Genomic DNA, 8,377 nt, shown 5'->3' on the forward strand with positions numbered 1-8,377 from the left:
CCATAGAGGGCGCTGTGCTAAGAGCCTGCGCAACCACTGACACCGTAGGCGCAACCAGTGGGCGCAACCGGAGGAGGCGAGGTATGAACATCATGGGCTATTTTGGAGGGTAAAATCCCCGATAAAACGCTGGGTGTCTTGTTGGTAGTTAGATGTTTTCTCAATGTCCTGATAGGAATTTTGTTACGGACTTCTCTCTGGAGGTGGCCATTTTATATTGCTGTACGGATGATTTCCCACATAAAGTCATCGGACCAGCATCAACTTATGTGCCACTCATAAAACCTCTCACCGTTTTAAGTTTGATTTCTGTCTTTCAAATTTGTTAGAGTTATGAACATTTCCAGGATTTTCTCGGAAGAAAGGGTATGTCGCCTAAGCCAGTTCATATGGATCTCTAATCCAGGAGTCTGATTAGATTTAGGAAATGCGATATTGGGCACAACTATTGGACTTGTGACCTGTTGGTCCATCGTTACTTATTCGACGACACAGGGAAATGAATTATAGGTTTCCTTGCTCAGTTTGAAATAAATTGTCAATCCTAGGCAATGGTGCGTTGAGGGTTTGTTGTCCAGGGGCTAATGGTGATTTTCTTCAAAACCTATTGCCCATTAGACTTTTTCATACGTGAAAGAATCCCCAAAGAAAGTTCATACTGTTCTGTTTCTAAAATGTGGGTATTTTAAATTCCTATTATTGGTAATATTAAAGGCAATATTTCCCACGAGATGCAACCTGCCCACCATGCACATACGAGAGGGAAAAATAAGCTTTGAGACAATGACATAATAGTCAACTGAAATCATACAAGAACAAAATTTCGACATTCGCACTTGAATTCAAAACACACTATCGAGTAAACTCAAATTTAAGGAAATTTGTACAGGCCCATGGCTTTCTGATCTTTAATAAAACCATTTTTTACCCTTACCTTTCTTATAAGTATAATGTTTAATTGCAATTCCAAAAAAAGGGTAAAATGTGTATCACAAATACCTTGCTCGTATCCGATGGGAACTGGGAGACGCTCAAAAAAAATTAATAGAACTAAACCGGTAGATAGCTTGTAATTTGAAAAAAATTAAGAAATTTATCTGAAGGCCAGGCGCATAGCATTATGGTGAAATGGTGTCTATCTGTGAAAATTAATGAAATTTGAAAAACCTACAAAAAATAAAATACTCGTAAAAGCGACGAAAAGCATAAAAGTCCAAGTTAAAACCTTTGTTTTCGTTGTGTTTTTATTATTATTATGTCAAAAATATTGGGCATGGTATTTGTCATTAATCAATGAATTATTCAATATTCTTTTCACTTCTTCTACATACATCTGCTTTCATTAGAATTTAAAGTTTTACAAACACAACATAATATTTACAAAAAAAATAATCTATCAACCAGGAATAAGAGAAATCCGATTCAGTCAAAATAACGAAACAATGCTTTTCATTTAACTTATCTTAAACAGAAAAAAAAACTTTACGAGTTATCAGTTTTGCAGAAACTGGCCACGGACTCGCAACGCCTCGATACCGGCGGCCATACCGTGCCGAATACAAAGGCGATGCATTTTTAACTATTGATGCCATTAACGAATTCAGTTAACAAGGGCAAGCAAGCTTCATAATACCCTTAGTGTTCTGCTCGATAAGATTGCTGCTAGTTACTTCAATGACTTGTGTGCTGTTAAACGTAAAACTGTTATACTGTCCTCTTTTTTCCTGTATCGATTATTCTTATTTTTAATTCTTATTTCTAATAGGCCTACTAAATATTTTTTATTATGGCCAAACCAGCACTATATCTAGTATGCGTGCTAAATTAAATGACTATTTTTTTTTCTAAATTTGGCTGTGTTAGCAAATTTGAGCGCCTATAAACGAAACTATAGGCGTCGTGGGAATGTTGGAGAACCAAAGAATTGCAAACTTACTTCAATGCGCACGTCATATGAAACGAACGGGAAAGTATTGGGGGAACTGTGATCAACAGAGACTAGGCAAGGACAGGCCCTTTTGTTTTATTCGCCTGCATGCTGGAACGTAGTACAGGTTAAAGCATCGCTATCATGGGGATCAATGTAGCCCTCCCTCACTATTCCAAGTGGGGGGGGGTACTAAAGCAAACCCCCACATACACACCCACACACTTTTTCCAAAACCTAAATGAAAATGTAGCCAGAAATTGTCTCCGTCAGAGCATCTGTCATCCAAAATTTCGAGAATCCAAAGGATCTGAGCCAACGATTCCAGCAGTACACGCTGTCTAGTAGTGCGGCTTGCTGTAACAGTCTTATCAGCGCACATAATCCATCGATCATGCGGTGGCTTTGCATGTTCAGTTTCTACGAAAATGCTTACATCTACAATAATGAGCGACATTATGAGTAACCTAATGGACTCCAATCCCCCTTGTGCAATTGGACTAACAGGTTAAGCATAGCAACCAGGTTTGGTCAACCTTGTGACTTCAAGGTCTGTCTTAATGAAATGAACCTGCTCTGAGAGTAAATATAATTATCAAAGTCACGCCAAGCACGAAGCACTCAGAAAAATTATTTGAGCTGTCTCTCGGCATCAGAGAGCCACTTATTCAATACCAGGCCTTTTTATGTGACAACGCTTGTGTCTAAAATGATTGTCACTTCCCTACTCAACAAATCCCTAGTGATTACCCTTGTAATATAAATAATGTACAGAAAACTGACAACATGCGGGAAGTGAATTATTTGTCGTCTGGTAGAGACAACAAAGTAGAGCACGCTAGATTGGCAATAGACATACGAGGCATGTCGTTAGCTTTCGATTCCAACAAACTTGTCACACACAATAGGTGCACACCCCATAGGATGTATGTAAATTCATTTTGAAATCGGAGTATTTGGGGCTGAACAAGCTAACTAAATACGAAAATCATAAGTAAAATGAGCTTAAGCGTGAATAGGGAATCCGTAAAGTGTGAGGTATCTTGAAGAATATTTATTTTCAATTCAAAATTTCCATAACCATAAATAATTAGTGGATGCATTCATGGGAAAGAATAACTTTTTGAGCATTACCGACAGATCTCAAGACTCTAATGGTTAATTTCTTCCACTACTAAAACAACCTAGCTATATAAATATAATAAGGTTTGATCCAATTTCCCCCCAAAAGAAAAGAGGACCCCTAATTAAACTATGCGTACCAATATTCTGGGTGCTGCCTCAGTTTAAATTATTTGAAAAATTAAACTGTCAAATGATTAGATATCGTCTGGTGAAGGTATAAAATTACTATATGAATGTTGACAGTTTTAAGAATAGGACAAATTATTACGTAGTTTTCTGGAGTGTGCCCATCTATCAAACTGAAATTGCCAGTACTATTGTTGTGTCTTAGAAGCATGGGCGTAAATCCTGGGGGATGGTATATATATCCCCCACACTTTGTGGGGGATGGATTATTGAATCACTTTTTGGTGAGCAAAAAAAATTAACTTTTCAGACTTCCATCCACTAAAATGCGTTTAAAATCACTCAAAAATGGAAAAACACTTTAAAAAGCCATAAATATGCCCTTCTGAATACATATTACAGATGTATATCAATATAATGAACATCGACCTCTTTATAGGGTCATATGATGTCCCCACCTCCCCCCTAAAAAAAAAATCCGGCACAGGTTTATGCCCCTGCTTAAGAGGCAGTCTTACGAGTGATAAGGCATTTTATTTTCATCGAGATCTAGAATGGTTTGAAATTATGCGTCCGATCGACAGAGAACTTTCTTCAGGCAAGAGCGGTAAGTTTTACGGAGCACCTGTCTGTGCTCCGCCTGGGAATAAGTCAGAAAAAGTGTGCCAAAGTACACCTGGACAATTGGACTCAAAGACAAGGCGAACATCTGGGTGAGAAAATGAGTTATCCCGAGGTTATTAACAAATATGAAAATATTGATGATGATGGGGTAGGGCAACCAACAGATCACAAACGAACCCAGGTACGTGCGTAGGTACGCGTTGGCTTTGCCTCTGTTGGGCACTCGGCCTGGCTGGGGCTGTGGTGCATGGTGACCCCTTGCAGTGCCCGCCTGCCGATCCTCAAGAGACCCGGCGCAGCCATTTCCTAAGGCCCTTGCCTCATCGTGTATTCGGCGTGCCTGCTTTCTGGCTATGCCGACCAGACAGATGCAAAAGACAGCTGTTAGCATTAGGCACGGGACAGTCAAAACGGTGGTGAATATGGCGTAGGACTCCAGGATGAGATGTTCATCAACAGCTTCTGGAGAGGTTTGCGTCGCGTCCCCGCTCCCGATGAATGGATCCGGATCTGTTCTTACGAGGGACGTAGCCAACTGCCAGATGAGCGCCGTAATGGTAAGAGTTGCCCAAGAGCCAGCGATTATGCAAGTGCATCTCCTTCTGGTAGTGAAGATGATATAGCGCATCGGTGAGGCAACCCGAAAATACCGGTCCGCGGCCACGATGAGAGAGCTGATGCAGTAGCTGCTAGTTGCCACGCCAAAAATGATAGTCACAACTCGAACTTCGACAGCTTTATCGGCAGAACCGAAGCCAGCAGCGAACATGCAGTGAACGAAAATGGCCACACTCAAAAGGAAATCTGACACGCACAGGTTGGCTAGGAAAAAGTTGGAACTATCATGCAGGCTGCGATTCCAAACTATCAACCCTACCACGCTCGCGTAAGTTATACCAGTGACCAGAAAAAACACAGGGCCAAAAACAACGTACGCAATCGAAATCTCCATCGTGTCACTCTTCCGAGTTGTTAATGTCAGAGACTGTGGAAGGGTTCACATTTGGAGAATTCTCTGCCTTGTAAAAACCTGTGCATCCCATGATTCGTTTTTCCCTATACAGAAGTCCTCGCTCTTCGCGATAAGTCGGTCTCGCCACATGATTACTGACATGATTAACTACCATACATCACCGTGCGTCAGCCTCTGATGTCAGTTACCATGACAACAGAAGAACTGATGAGCAGGCAAATTATAAGGATCCGCCCGGGTGCTCTTTGATGGAGACGATTTCATGAAGATGGTCAGACCATACTGATCAAACGTAAATTTCAACTCGAGGTTTTTTTTTTCTGATACATTGCCCTAAAAAGGATAGGCCCTATAGTCCCATCGTGGTACCGTAAACCTCCCACCTGTTTGTTAAAGTTGAAGGGTTTCTGTACTGACTGGAAACATTTATTTCATGTTGGCGACTAAAATATATCCTAAAATACACCAATTCCATACATGCATAATGAAATTTTGCTTCATTATGAGAACCGACGTGTTGTCAACTCCCTGATAATTGCACATCGTCAAACTTATTACCCACATTTAGGAAAAATCAGCAACGCGCTTTTGGCTTTCCCTGTAACACAGCTTATGTCATTGAGAGGTCAAGCTGCCCCAGATAAGAAAATAGGTCAATTGGGAGACATTTTGTGGTAAATTTTTCAGCATTATGGAGACATTGGCTTTTAGGGAGACATTTCAGTGTCTCCCTATTTTCAAACTACCAGAAGGAGGCCGAATTTTACCGTCCAACTTTTGAGAGTTATAGATTAGGGTCTAGAATGGAAACATACAAAGTTTGGTTCAGATCAGACAAGGAAATATTGAATTATGGGACAGTAAAGGCGGAAAAATTGTGTGTACCTTCTTATGGGAATGTCTAATGACCCATTAGCGGTAATACGTATTTATGTTTGATGAATTACACCTCATCAATTACGTTCTGGAGCTTGATTGGCCGACAACCATGACATGCGCTATTTTTGCTCTCGTGCTGTGCATAACCAAAAGTACTCTATTCTGTTGCAACCAAGTACTAACACCTAGCAACTGAAGCACGTTTTTATTGTGTGCAAAGGGTGTAAATACTTACAGGTGTGATCTTTATTCCAGAGCTACAAGCCCTACAGTGTTTTTGTTTTTTTTTTCAAACATTTGCAACTGGTAGTTTGGAGAACTTGCTAGTAAATGTTCAAGAAACGTTTTCAAATAGAACCACATTTCAGTTGAAATTATTGTTGAAATATGTAGTTATTCCTGACACCAAATAGAATCTGTGGGAGAGATTTATGAAACGTGATGATGTAGTTAGCAGTACAAGCTTGTGTTTCGTAGTTAAAAACATAGAATGTTAGACAGATCAACCCGAGGAACTAGTGTTTAACTAACAACACCGCTCGAAGCAGTAATCATTTTGTAAATTAAACTACGGAAAAAACTGTCATCTGATCGGTGAATTGTAGAACACATGACATGCTATGGTGCACCCATCATAAGACGTGGTAAGTAGCAACTTGACGAACCTTGGACACACTGGTCAAACAAAAATGCATGCTATATCTTCACGCATTTGCAATGCTTCACACAAAATAACAGACAGAATACGATAAACGCGAAGCACTGGTCATGCTGGTATCTTAAAGATTGAACTACTGTGTACCCTACTAAAAAACAAAAACATCGGACAGTTGAGTATTTCATTGATTTTTATTGTTCACTGAATAGTATTTTTATATCTCAGACAGAGTTAAAACGCGGAACATGACCGTATTTTGATAATGCCCTCCGCGTCAAAACGCGCTCGTCACGAGTATTGATCTCGATATGTAATGGCGATCCCCGGACACGAGACAGTTTACGCGCGCGCCAAGTCCATATAAGGAGATTCTTCGGACTACTTGCACAGGGAATATAATGGACGGGTGGTCAGGAAAATGGAAGTAAAATTCTGGAATAAAATCCTTGGAAATTCCTTTTGGCTCCCTGACTAAACGGTACTTATGAAAGGGAATAAATTGTGCTTGGTCGGTCTTAGACTAATGATGAACACCAGAGGAGAATAAACGGTGATAATTGGGGCTTGGACATTAGATATATACCGAATTAAAAATTACGTTGTGCTACAATGGTTTTTCTGTAGAATGTGTCAGTAAATGACAGAGAATCTTTGTAACAGACGCACTCTGTGACTTTACAGTGATTTTTTAGAGTTACAACAGAACCCTGTAACGAGCTTTGTAAATGTCCTCTGTAACATGAAGTAATATAAATTTACAAATTGACTTTGTTGCACAAACCACTTTCATAAAGCTGGTTTCGCCATTTTTCTCGTATGTACATGTTATTGCGAGTAACAGGTAATGATTTTGAGGAAAAAAAGAATTTTATTTTAAGTCAACTTGCGTACCAAAAATAGGAACTGCTAAAACAAGTATGTTTTTTAACCTTCCATCCTGCCAACTGTGACTATAAATTGAAAGAAAAATCGAAAAAGCCGTATGTCGTTATATATTAGTCTGGTAGCAACTGTGATAATACTGCGTCCATTGGGTAAGGAAATGTCAAGCGCAGGTAGCTTCCATCAACCTTGCAAGCAACCTTCCTCAACCTCGTCTAAGTTGCTTCCAAAAACATAATTGTTTTAGTCGGAAAACAATGTCTTTGTAAATCCACAAATAAAAATCTGTTCATTTTAATACAAAATGAGCCTCTGTACATAAACATGACATTTATAATAAGAATTGACATAAGATTCTATGTAAATATACAGAAAAGTTTCTAACAGTGAATAATTTCTTTTCTACTCACCCGTTCTTTTTAAGAAAAATTCGAAAAATTTCTGTCAGGGGGAAGTCCCCCTGCCCCCTCCCTCGGTGGATACGTCACTGCCACCACGCCCACAAAAACAACAAAGGTGGAAATTTGTACGTTAACCTTACATACCTAGAGTAGATTTATGAACAAAAGATGTCCAGACGACGCAGGAAGCTCGAAGGGATATGAAGGTTAGGGTTATTATTTCGTCGTAAAAGGAAGAGGAACAGTCTAGGAAAGATTTTACAAAAATCTAGGTAAAAATTGTGTTCCCAGTTGAAATATTTCACGAAGTCATTCTTCTCCACGAAAGGAATGTCAACACTACACATGTAACATAAGTGGGTGGGGTGTGTTTAAAATCTACGAGAAAAGCGATATAGGAGACAACACGTATTTCGTTTCCTTTCCTTTCCTAAATTCGCATGCACCCACATTAGCCTCATCTTTTAAAAGGTCTCTGTTACAAATCTCCCCACCCCGCCAAAATAATGGTAAAAGGCCACTGTTAATTCCGCTGTTCACATTTTGATTAAAAGCCACTATCGACAGCTCTATAATGCGGCGTCGACTTGTTCCACCCACTAAGTAAACGCAACTGGCATTGCACAGCGCTCGTGCTAAGATCTCTCGTGTCACCAAAATGACGGATGCCATCTTGGTAATTAACTGAGCAGCTTCAACAATCCAGTCAAATACAAATCAAGACTGCACCATGTGTCATTATTCTCAGCTGCATCAAGTCAGACGTTAAGCAGCCACACACG

This window comes from Acanthaster planci, linkage group LG16 (assembly GCF_054643075.1).
Source record: "Acanthaster planci isolate LZ-2023a linkage group LG16, COTS_SCS, whole genome shotgun sequence".
In the NCBI taxonomy this organism is placed as follows: Eukaryota; Metazoa; Echinodermata; class Asteroidea; order Valvatida; family Acanthasteridae; genus Acanthaster; species Acanthaster planci.